The sequence below is a fragment of the Arachis hypogaea genome, chromosome 19, assembly GCF_003086295.3.
Source record: "Arachis hypogaea cultivar Tifrunner chromosome 19, arahy.Tifrunner.gnm2.J5K5, whole genome shotgun sequence".
NCBI classification, from domain to species: domain Eukaryota; kingdom Viridiplantae; phylum Streptophyta; class Magnoliopsida; order Fabales; family Fabaceae; genus Arachis; species Arachis hypogaea.
This window is the reverse complement of record NC_092054.1, coordinates 38,494,264-38,502,602: the sequence shown is the minus strand read 5'-3', so window position 1 is coordinate 38,502,602 and position 8,339 is coordinate 38,494,264. Positions and strand designations below refer to the sequence as shown.

The window sequence follows — 8,339 nt, the reverse complement described above, 5'->3', positions numbered from 1 at the left end:
TGCCCAGGTGTGGCATAGCATTGGCATAGAATTCTCTAACCAAGCTTTCCACCACCTTCTTTGGTGGGTTGCACAAGAATGCCCATCCTCTGTTGTTGATCTCAATGTTGATCTCTATGTGCTCATTCCTCCCTAATTAGAAACCAACTTCGGGAATGATTTGCCTCTCACTCACCCATCCATAAAATTGATTTTGGTGAAAGAGTGAGAGGAACTTGTACTTATTGAAGCCTGATGATCCAGATCCAGTTTTCTTGGTCTTTCTTTTCTTTGATGAGGAGGTTTTTGGTGGTGCCATTGAGGTGAGAAGAGATGATTCGAAAGGGTAATGAAGAGTTAAGGAAGGAAGCAAGGGAAGAGAGCAAAGCAAAAGTTTGCTCCAACACCAAGCTTAGGACTTGATTGTCCCAATCAAGAATGTAAGAATGAAGCGGGAAAGAAAGGAAGAAAACAAGAAGTGCAAAGGGGTGTTTTGGTTGTGAGGGATGAAGTTTGTAGTGTAGGAAAAGATGGAAAGGTGAGTGGGTTTTATAGTAGTGAAAAGAGGGATCTGGAAGGTGGAAAGTGAAAAGAATTGAATGTTTTCCCACTTGGGAGTGGCGCCTAGCGTGGGAAGAGGCGCCAACCCCTATCCCTTTAGCTTTCTTCAGGTGTTTGAGTTCCAAAGTGTAAGTACACTTTGACTCCTTGACTTAATGAGCTATCAATATCATGTGGGCCCCACCTCTTTCCTGAAAATACAATTTGAAACCCCATCAGTAATCACAAAAAAAATTGTTTCATATTCCTCTAATTAAAAGGCAATTAATGGGTGTCTTTTGGGACACCAAACTTTGATTCACTACATATAGGAATTGGTTTCATGATTAGAATTTAATGTGTACATAATGGGTAGAATAAATTTAATTCTTTCACACTCTTCCACTTCCAATACATACGTACACAATAAAGTGGCCATTTATGCACCCACCAATTTACTAATTGCTTTCAAACATGACTCAATTGGGCTGTATGTATAAATCTCTAATGGTGGTGGCCACACCAAACTTAATTTTTGGGCTTACTCCCAGGATTAATTCAAATGGTTTGATGTAAGCTCAAATTAAATGGGTTAGTGGCCACACCAAACTTAGCTCTTTAGCTAGTTTCTCAGCCCAATTAATCAATCTCATATAGGCAAGCAAGATTGCACTTCCAGAAATTTAGAAAAAAAAAACTTTTAAAATGTAAATCAAGGAAACTAACCAACTAACTAACAATTGAAACTGAAAATTAAACAATCTAAATGACAAACATAAACCACAATAAAAAGCATGAAATTGAAAGGATACGAGTGTTGGGGTGCCTCCCAACTAGCGCTTCTTTAATGTCACTAGCTTGACGATTCTTCCTCCTAGCTGAGGTTATAGCTCACTCTCTGCTCATCCAATGAGTTTCCCAAATAATGCTTAAGTCTGTGGCCATTGACAGTGAAAGTTCTCTGTGTCTTATCCTCCATGAGCTCTACATGACCATAGGGAGACACCTTAAGGACTGTGAAGGATCCAAACCATCTTGACTTTAGCTTTCTTGGGAAGAACTTGAGCCTTGAGTTGTACAGCAACACTTTTTGACCTTCTACAAACTCTCTTCTTTCTAGCTTTTAATCATGCCATTTCTCTGCATTTTCCTTGTAAATTTTGACATTTGCATAAGCTTGAGATCTGAATTCTTCTAGCTCATTGAGCTGTAGCAATCTTTTTTCTCCAGCAGCTTGATTATCAAAATTCAACATCTTTAGAGCCCAAAATGCTCTATGTTCAAGCTCCGCTAGTAGATGACAAGCCTTTCCAAACACCAATTGGTATGGAAACATGCCAATAGGTGTCTTGAAGACTGTTCTATAAGCCCATAATGCATCATCTAGCTTCTTGGACCAATCTTTTCTTGAGTTTCCAAAAGTCTTTTCAAGGATTCTCTTGAGTTCTCTATTTGAAATTTCAGCTTGGCCACTGGTTTGTGGGTGGTATGGGGTTGCTACCTTGTGCTTGACACCATATTTTAGGAGGAGTGCCTCAAGTTGTTTGTTGCAAAAATGAGTTCTTCCATCACTTAAAAGAGCTCTTAGAACCCCAAATCGGCTAAATATGTTCTTTCTCAAGAAATTGATCACTACTTTATTGTCATTTATTGAAGTAGCTATAGCTTCTACCCATTTTGACACATAATCCACAGCCACCAATATGTAGTTGTTTGAATATGAGGGTGAGAATGGTCCCATGAAATCAATCCCCCAAACATCAAACAACTCTAACTCCATGATGAACCTCTGTGGCATCTCATTTTTCTTGGGTAGGTTGCCAGCTCTTTGACATTCATTGCACCTTGTCACCAATTACTTTGCATCCTTGAATATTGTCGGCCAAAAGAACCCACACTGCAGCACCTTGGCTGCAGTCCTTTCCCACTAAAATGTCCTTCATATGTGGATCCGTGGCACTGCCAGAAGACTTCTTGTCCTTCCTTATAAGAAATACACCTTCTTAAGATCCCATCAGCACACCTCTTAAACAAATAGGGCTCATCCCAAATATAGTGTTTAGCATCATTGATTAGCTTTCTCCTCATATGCTTGTTGATGTTCGTAGGTAGCTCTCCAATAACCTTGAAATTGGCTATATCCGCAATCCAGGGTGTTTCTTGGATCATCATCAACTGCTCATCAGGAAAACTCTCATTCACTACAAGGTTGTGTGCTTCATCTTCTTCTTTTGGGATTTTTGATAGGTGATCAGCCACCTTGTTCTTTGCTCCACTTCTATCCTTAATCTCAATATTAAACTCTTGGAGTAGCAAGATCCATCTTATCAATCTAGGCTTGGATTCTTGCTTGGTCAGCAAATATTTGAGAGTTGCATGGTCAGTAAAAACAATAACTTTAAAACCTATAAGATATGACCTAAACTTATCAAAAGCAAAAACTATGGCAAGAAGTTCTTTTTCTATGGTTGTGTAGTTCTTTTGATTCTCATTTAGAAGTTTGCTAGCATAGTAAATGACATGCACTAGCTTATCTCTCCTCTGTCCTAAAACAGTACCAATAGCAAAGTCTTATGCATCACACATCAATTCAAAAGGTAAATCCCAGTTAGGGGGTGCTATAATAGGTGCAGAGGAAAGTTTGCTTTTAAGCTCATCAAAGGCTTGCATGCATTCTCTGTCAAAAACAAATGGTACATTAGAGACAATCAAGTTACTTAAAGGTTTGGCAATCTTTGAAAAGTCTTTAATGAACCTTCTATAAAACCCAGCATGCCCTAAGAAACTTCTAGTTGCTTTGACATTGCAAGGTGGGGGCAATTTCTCAATCACTTCCACCTTAGCCTTGTCCACCTCTATGCCCTTTTTTGAGATTTTGTGGCCAACGACCACCCCTTCGGTGACCATAAAATGACACTTTTTCCAGTTCAAAACTAAGTTGGTCTCTTGGCATCTCTTTAGCACCAAGGCAAGGCAGTGCAAGCACTTAGAAAATGAATCACCAAACACAAAAAAATTATCCATGAAAACTTCAATAAACCTTTCAATCATGTCAGAAAAAATGGAGAGCATGCACCTTTGGAATATGGCAAGTGCATTACACAATCCAAAGGGCATTTTCCTATATGCAAAAATACCATAAGGGCAAGTAAAGGAAGTCTTCTCTTGGTCTTTGGGGTCCACTACAATCTGATTGTAGCCTGAGTATCCATCCAAGAAGCAATAGTATTCATGTCCAGCTAGCCTCTCCAACATTTGATCCATGAAGGGCAGAGGAAAGTGGTCCTTCCTTGTAGCCTCATTGAGCTTCCTATAATCGATGCACATACGCCATCCAATCACTGTTCTTGTTCGTATCAATTCATTTCTTTTATTAGGTACAACAGTGACTCAGTGACTCCTCCCTTCTTAGGGACTACTTGCACTGGGCTCACCCAAGGACTGTTTGAGATTGGGTAGATCACCCCTGCTTGCCACAACTTCAGCACTTCTTTTTGGACCACTTCATTCATTGTTAAGTTTAATCTTCTTTGTTGCTGTCTTGAGGGCTTGGCACCTTCCTCAAGGAGGATTTTATGCATACACATTGAAGGACTAATCCCCTTTAGATCTAAAAGTGTCCATCCTACGGCCTTCTTGTGTTACCTTAGCACACTGATAAGCGCCTCTTCTTGTTCCTCACTCAAGCTTGAATTAATGATGACTGGGTATGTGTTGTTGTCACCCAAGTAAGCATACTTCAAGCTTGGAGGCAGAGTCTTTAACTCCAACTTTGGTGCCTCCACTTTCTTTTTGCTTGTCTTGTCCAACATGATTGAGTCTTCTATGATTTCTTGTGGTAGTTCACCACCTGATGCTTGTTGATCTAGCTCTATAGCTTCTTCACATTGTTCTTCTTCCAGGACTCCTTAAACTAACTTCTCCATGGTGTCCACTATCATGCATTCACTAATGGATTCCTTTGGGTAGCTCATAGCTTTGAAAATATTAAACACCATCTTCTCTTCATGCAGTCTCAAGACTAACTCTCCCTTTTGTACATCAATTATAGCTCTAGCTGTAGTTAGGAATGGTCTTCCTAGTATAATTGATGTGTTAGCCTCTTCTTCCATATCAAGTACAACAAAATCAGCTGGGAAGATGAACTCTCCCACCTTAACCAGCAAGTCCTCCACCACTCCATGAGGAAACTTGAATGTTCTATCAGCTAATTGAAGTGCCATTCTTGTTGGTTTGGCTTCTTCAATTCTCATCCTTTTCATCATGGCCAAGGACATGAGGTTGATGCTAGCTCCCAGATCACATAATGCTTTTTCAATGCTTATATCCCTTATGATGCAGGGAATTTGAAAGCTCCCAAGATCCTTCATCTTTTGTAGAAGCTTCTTTTGTATTATGGCACTACATTCCTCTGTGAGCACCACAGTTTCCTTTTCTCCCTAATTTCTCTTTCTTGTCATGAGCTCTTTTAGGAACTTGGCATAGAGTGACATTTGCTCTAATGCCTCAGTAAAGGGTATGTTAATTTGAAGCTTCTTAAAGATCTCTAGGAATCTAGAAAACTGGCTGTCTTTCCATCCTTTCTCAGCCTTTATGGGTAGAGTGCTTTTGGTACATAAGGCTTCAAGGTTTGTTTGGGTGGAGTTGGGGTAGGTGTCTCTTCTTCCTTCTTGGTCTCTGAGTCATTTGCATCCTCTTCTTCTCGTAAGTTATGGCTTGAGGCTGCCTCATTCACCACCTTCCCACTTCTTAGTGTGATGGCCTTGCATTTTCCTCTTGGGTTGGCCATGGTATCACTCAGAAATGTATGTGTAGGCATTGGTATCTGTTTGAACAGGCTTCCTAATTGTGCTTCTAATTTTGAGATTGATGCCCCCTGATTCCTCATGTTGGACCTGGCCTCCTCTTGGATTGAATCTATCTTCTTATCAACTTGCAATTGTCTCTCTGCAATAGTGGCAAGGCTCCCTGCCAATTGTGACATAGCAGCCTCCAATCTTGCAAAGTTGTTGCTATTATCACATGGTTGTGGGGCTGAATATGACACATTTTGAGAATGGTTGTTGTATGGTTGTTGGGTGGAGTGGTAGGGTGCATTTTGTGAGTTGTGGTAGGGTCTAGTGTTGCTTGATTGGTGGCTGGAATTGTGGTTGTATTGGTTAGAGTGGTATGGCTTGTGGTCTTGGTTGTGGTTTTGTTGGTTTTTCCACCCAAAATTTGGGTGGTTCTTCCAACCTGGGTTGTATGTTTTGGCATTGGGATCATATGGTGGTCTAGATGAATTGTTCACATAGTTGGCTTGCTCCCATTCACATTCAACTTCTGGGGTGTCTTCCTCTTGCATAGGTGCTTGGGCTTGGATAGCTGAGACTTTATTCTTCTCCATCTGCTTGGTAAGAGCTGCTAGTTGAGCTGTGATCACCTTGTTTTGAGCCAGCAGAGCATCCATAGAGTTGAGCTCTATTACTCCCCTTTTGGGTTTCTATCGGAGGCATAGAAATACTCATTGTTGGCCACTATTTCTATGATGTCTATAGCCTCTTCAATTGTCTTCTTCTTTTTGAGAGATCCTCCTGAAGAGTGATCTAAAGCCTTCTTTGATTCTTGTGTCAATCCTTCATAGAAAATATGCAGCTGTACCCATTCGTTGAACATGTCAGGAGGGTATTTCCTTGTCAACTCCTTGTATCTCTCCCATGCCTCACAGAGAGTTTCACCATCTTATTGTCTAAAGGTTTGCACATAAGCTCTCAATCTGTTAACTCTTTGAAGGGGGTAGAATCTTGCTAAGAACTTGTTCGTTACTTCTTCCCAAGTTGTCAAACTCTCCTTAGAAAATGATTCTAACCATTTTGATGCCTTATCCCTGAGAGAAAAGGGAAACAACAGCAGTTTGTAGGTGTCAGGATGAACATCATTTGACTTTACAGTGTCACAAATTCTCAAGAATGTGGTTAGATGTTGGTTTGGATCTTCTTGAGAATTTCCTCCAAATGAACAGTTGTTCTGAACAAGAGTGATTTGCTGTGGTTTGAGCTCAAAATTGTTGGAATGTATGTTGGGTCTCAACATGCTACTCCCACAATTCCTAGGATTGGGATTGATGTAAGAGCCTAGCATTCTTCTCTCTTGTGGTGGAGCATGGTTACCAACAATTTCTTCATGGTGATTATGTGCTTCACCTTCCATGGTTTGGGATGGATTCTCTTCTTCTTCTTCTTCTTCTTCTTCTTCTTCTTCTTCTTCTTCTTCTTCTTCTTCTTCTTCTTCTTCTTCTTCTTCTTCTTCTTCTTCTTCTTCTTCTTCTTCTTCACCAACTACTATTTTCCATCTTGCCACTGCTTCTCTTTTCAGTCTCAAAAATGTTCTCTCCGGTTTAGAGTCGTAGGAGGTTACAACTCCTCTTCTCCATGTCATACACAACACAAAACGCAATCTAAAACAAGAGTTATCACCTTTATGGAAGAAGGGTGGGTAAGTCAGAATTAATTGATGCAAAGCAACAAACAGTTAGTGTGCATCTTGTAAGAGTTAATATATATACAATGAATAGTTAGGAATTCAAATACTAAAAGAAATAAAATAAAGTAAAGACTGAAATTAAAGAAACCAACAAAATAAAGAAAATACTTAATCTAAATGCTCATCAACTTAATCATTGTCAATTCAAAATCAATCCCCAGCAACGGCACCATAAAACTTGATGATCGGAATTCACTCCCCATATAAAATGAATCCATTCTTTGGCAAGCGCACCAAATTATCGTCAAGCAATAACCCACAATGGAGTGGGGTCAAATCCCACAGAGATTGATTATTTGAGCAACTTTAGTTAATGAGTGAGTTTAGTTAGGCTAATCAATGAAGAGTGCTAAGTGCAGAAATTTAAATAGCAGAATTGTAAATGACTTAAAAGTAAATGAAAGTAATAAAGTGTAGAAAAGTAAATAGCAAGAATGTAAAGTGCTGAAACATAAATGACTGAATTGTAAATGGGAATAGGGAATAGCAGAAATTAAAAGAAAGCTATAAAGAATAGGAAAGATAAGAATAGGGAAGATTCATTGGGATTGGGAGATGTTGCTCTCTTTGGATTAAATCTAGATCATCTCATCTTCAATCATGCAACTTATTGACCTCTTGGCAAATATGATTGGTTGAACCCCAATCCCTTGGTGATTCAATCTCTCAAATCTTGATTATCAGCAAAATCCTTGGTCTAATTGCTCATGAAGAGAGATATGCTTGGTCCCTGATTATACCACACATCCTCATAGATCCAAATAGTGGGTAGATTCATGTCACCATACCCAATCCCAAAACTCAGATCTACTCAAGTATGAGAAGGGATTTCAAGCATGGTTTCATGTTTTCTTTTCCAAGGTTCCCATGAAACCCATTTTGCATTCAACCTCTTTCCCAAGATGATTGAACACTAACATGAAGAACGAAATTCCTTCTAGCAAATCAAAGAGAGATGAAGAGAAGAAGAAAATCACTATCATTAACCCATCAAGTAAAACAGAGCTCCCTCTCCCAATGAGAGGGAGTTTAGCTACTCATAGCTTTGAGAAAAGTACAAAAGATGGAAGAGATAAAGTGAAGTGTAAAAGTAAAACTAAAACTAGCTAGCTAAACCCATTTTTTAGTACCCTCAGGGGGGTATATATACTACTCCTATTACTAGAATAAAAGAATACAAAAAGAGAAAAGAAAATTATAACTAAAAAGGAAAAGGAAAAACTCATAAAATGAACCATGTGCCTGGCGTGTGACTGGCGTTTGAGTAGCGTGCTAGGCCTAGCTTCTCAGCTTGGCTA

At 39.5% G+C, this 8,339-nt stretch overlaps 1 non-coding gene across 1 annotated transcript; it reads left to right on the top strand.

The window, feature by feature from the left end:
• The first annotated feature begins 6,172 nt into the window (after window positions 1-6,172).
• On the top strand, window positions 6,173-6,276 carry LOC112780881 (small nucleolar RNA R71). The gene has a single exon (XR_003191689.1). It is a non-coding gene; the product is annotated as a small nucleolar RNA R71 (small nucleolar RNA).
• The last annotated feature ends 2,063 nt before the right edge of the window (window positions 6,277-8,339 follow it).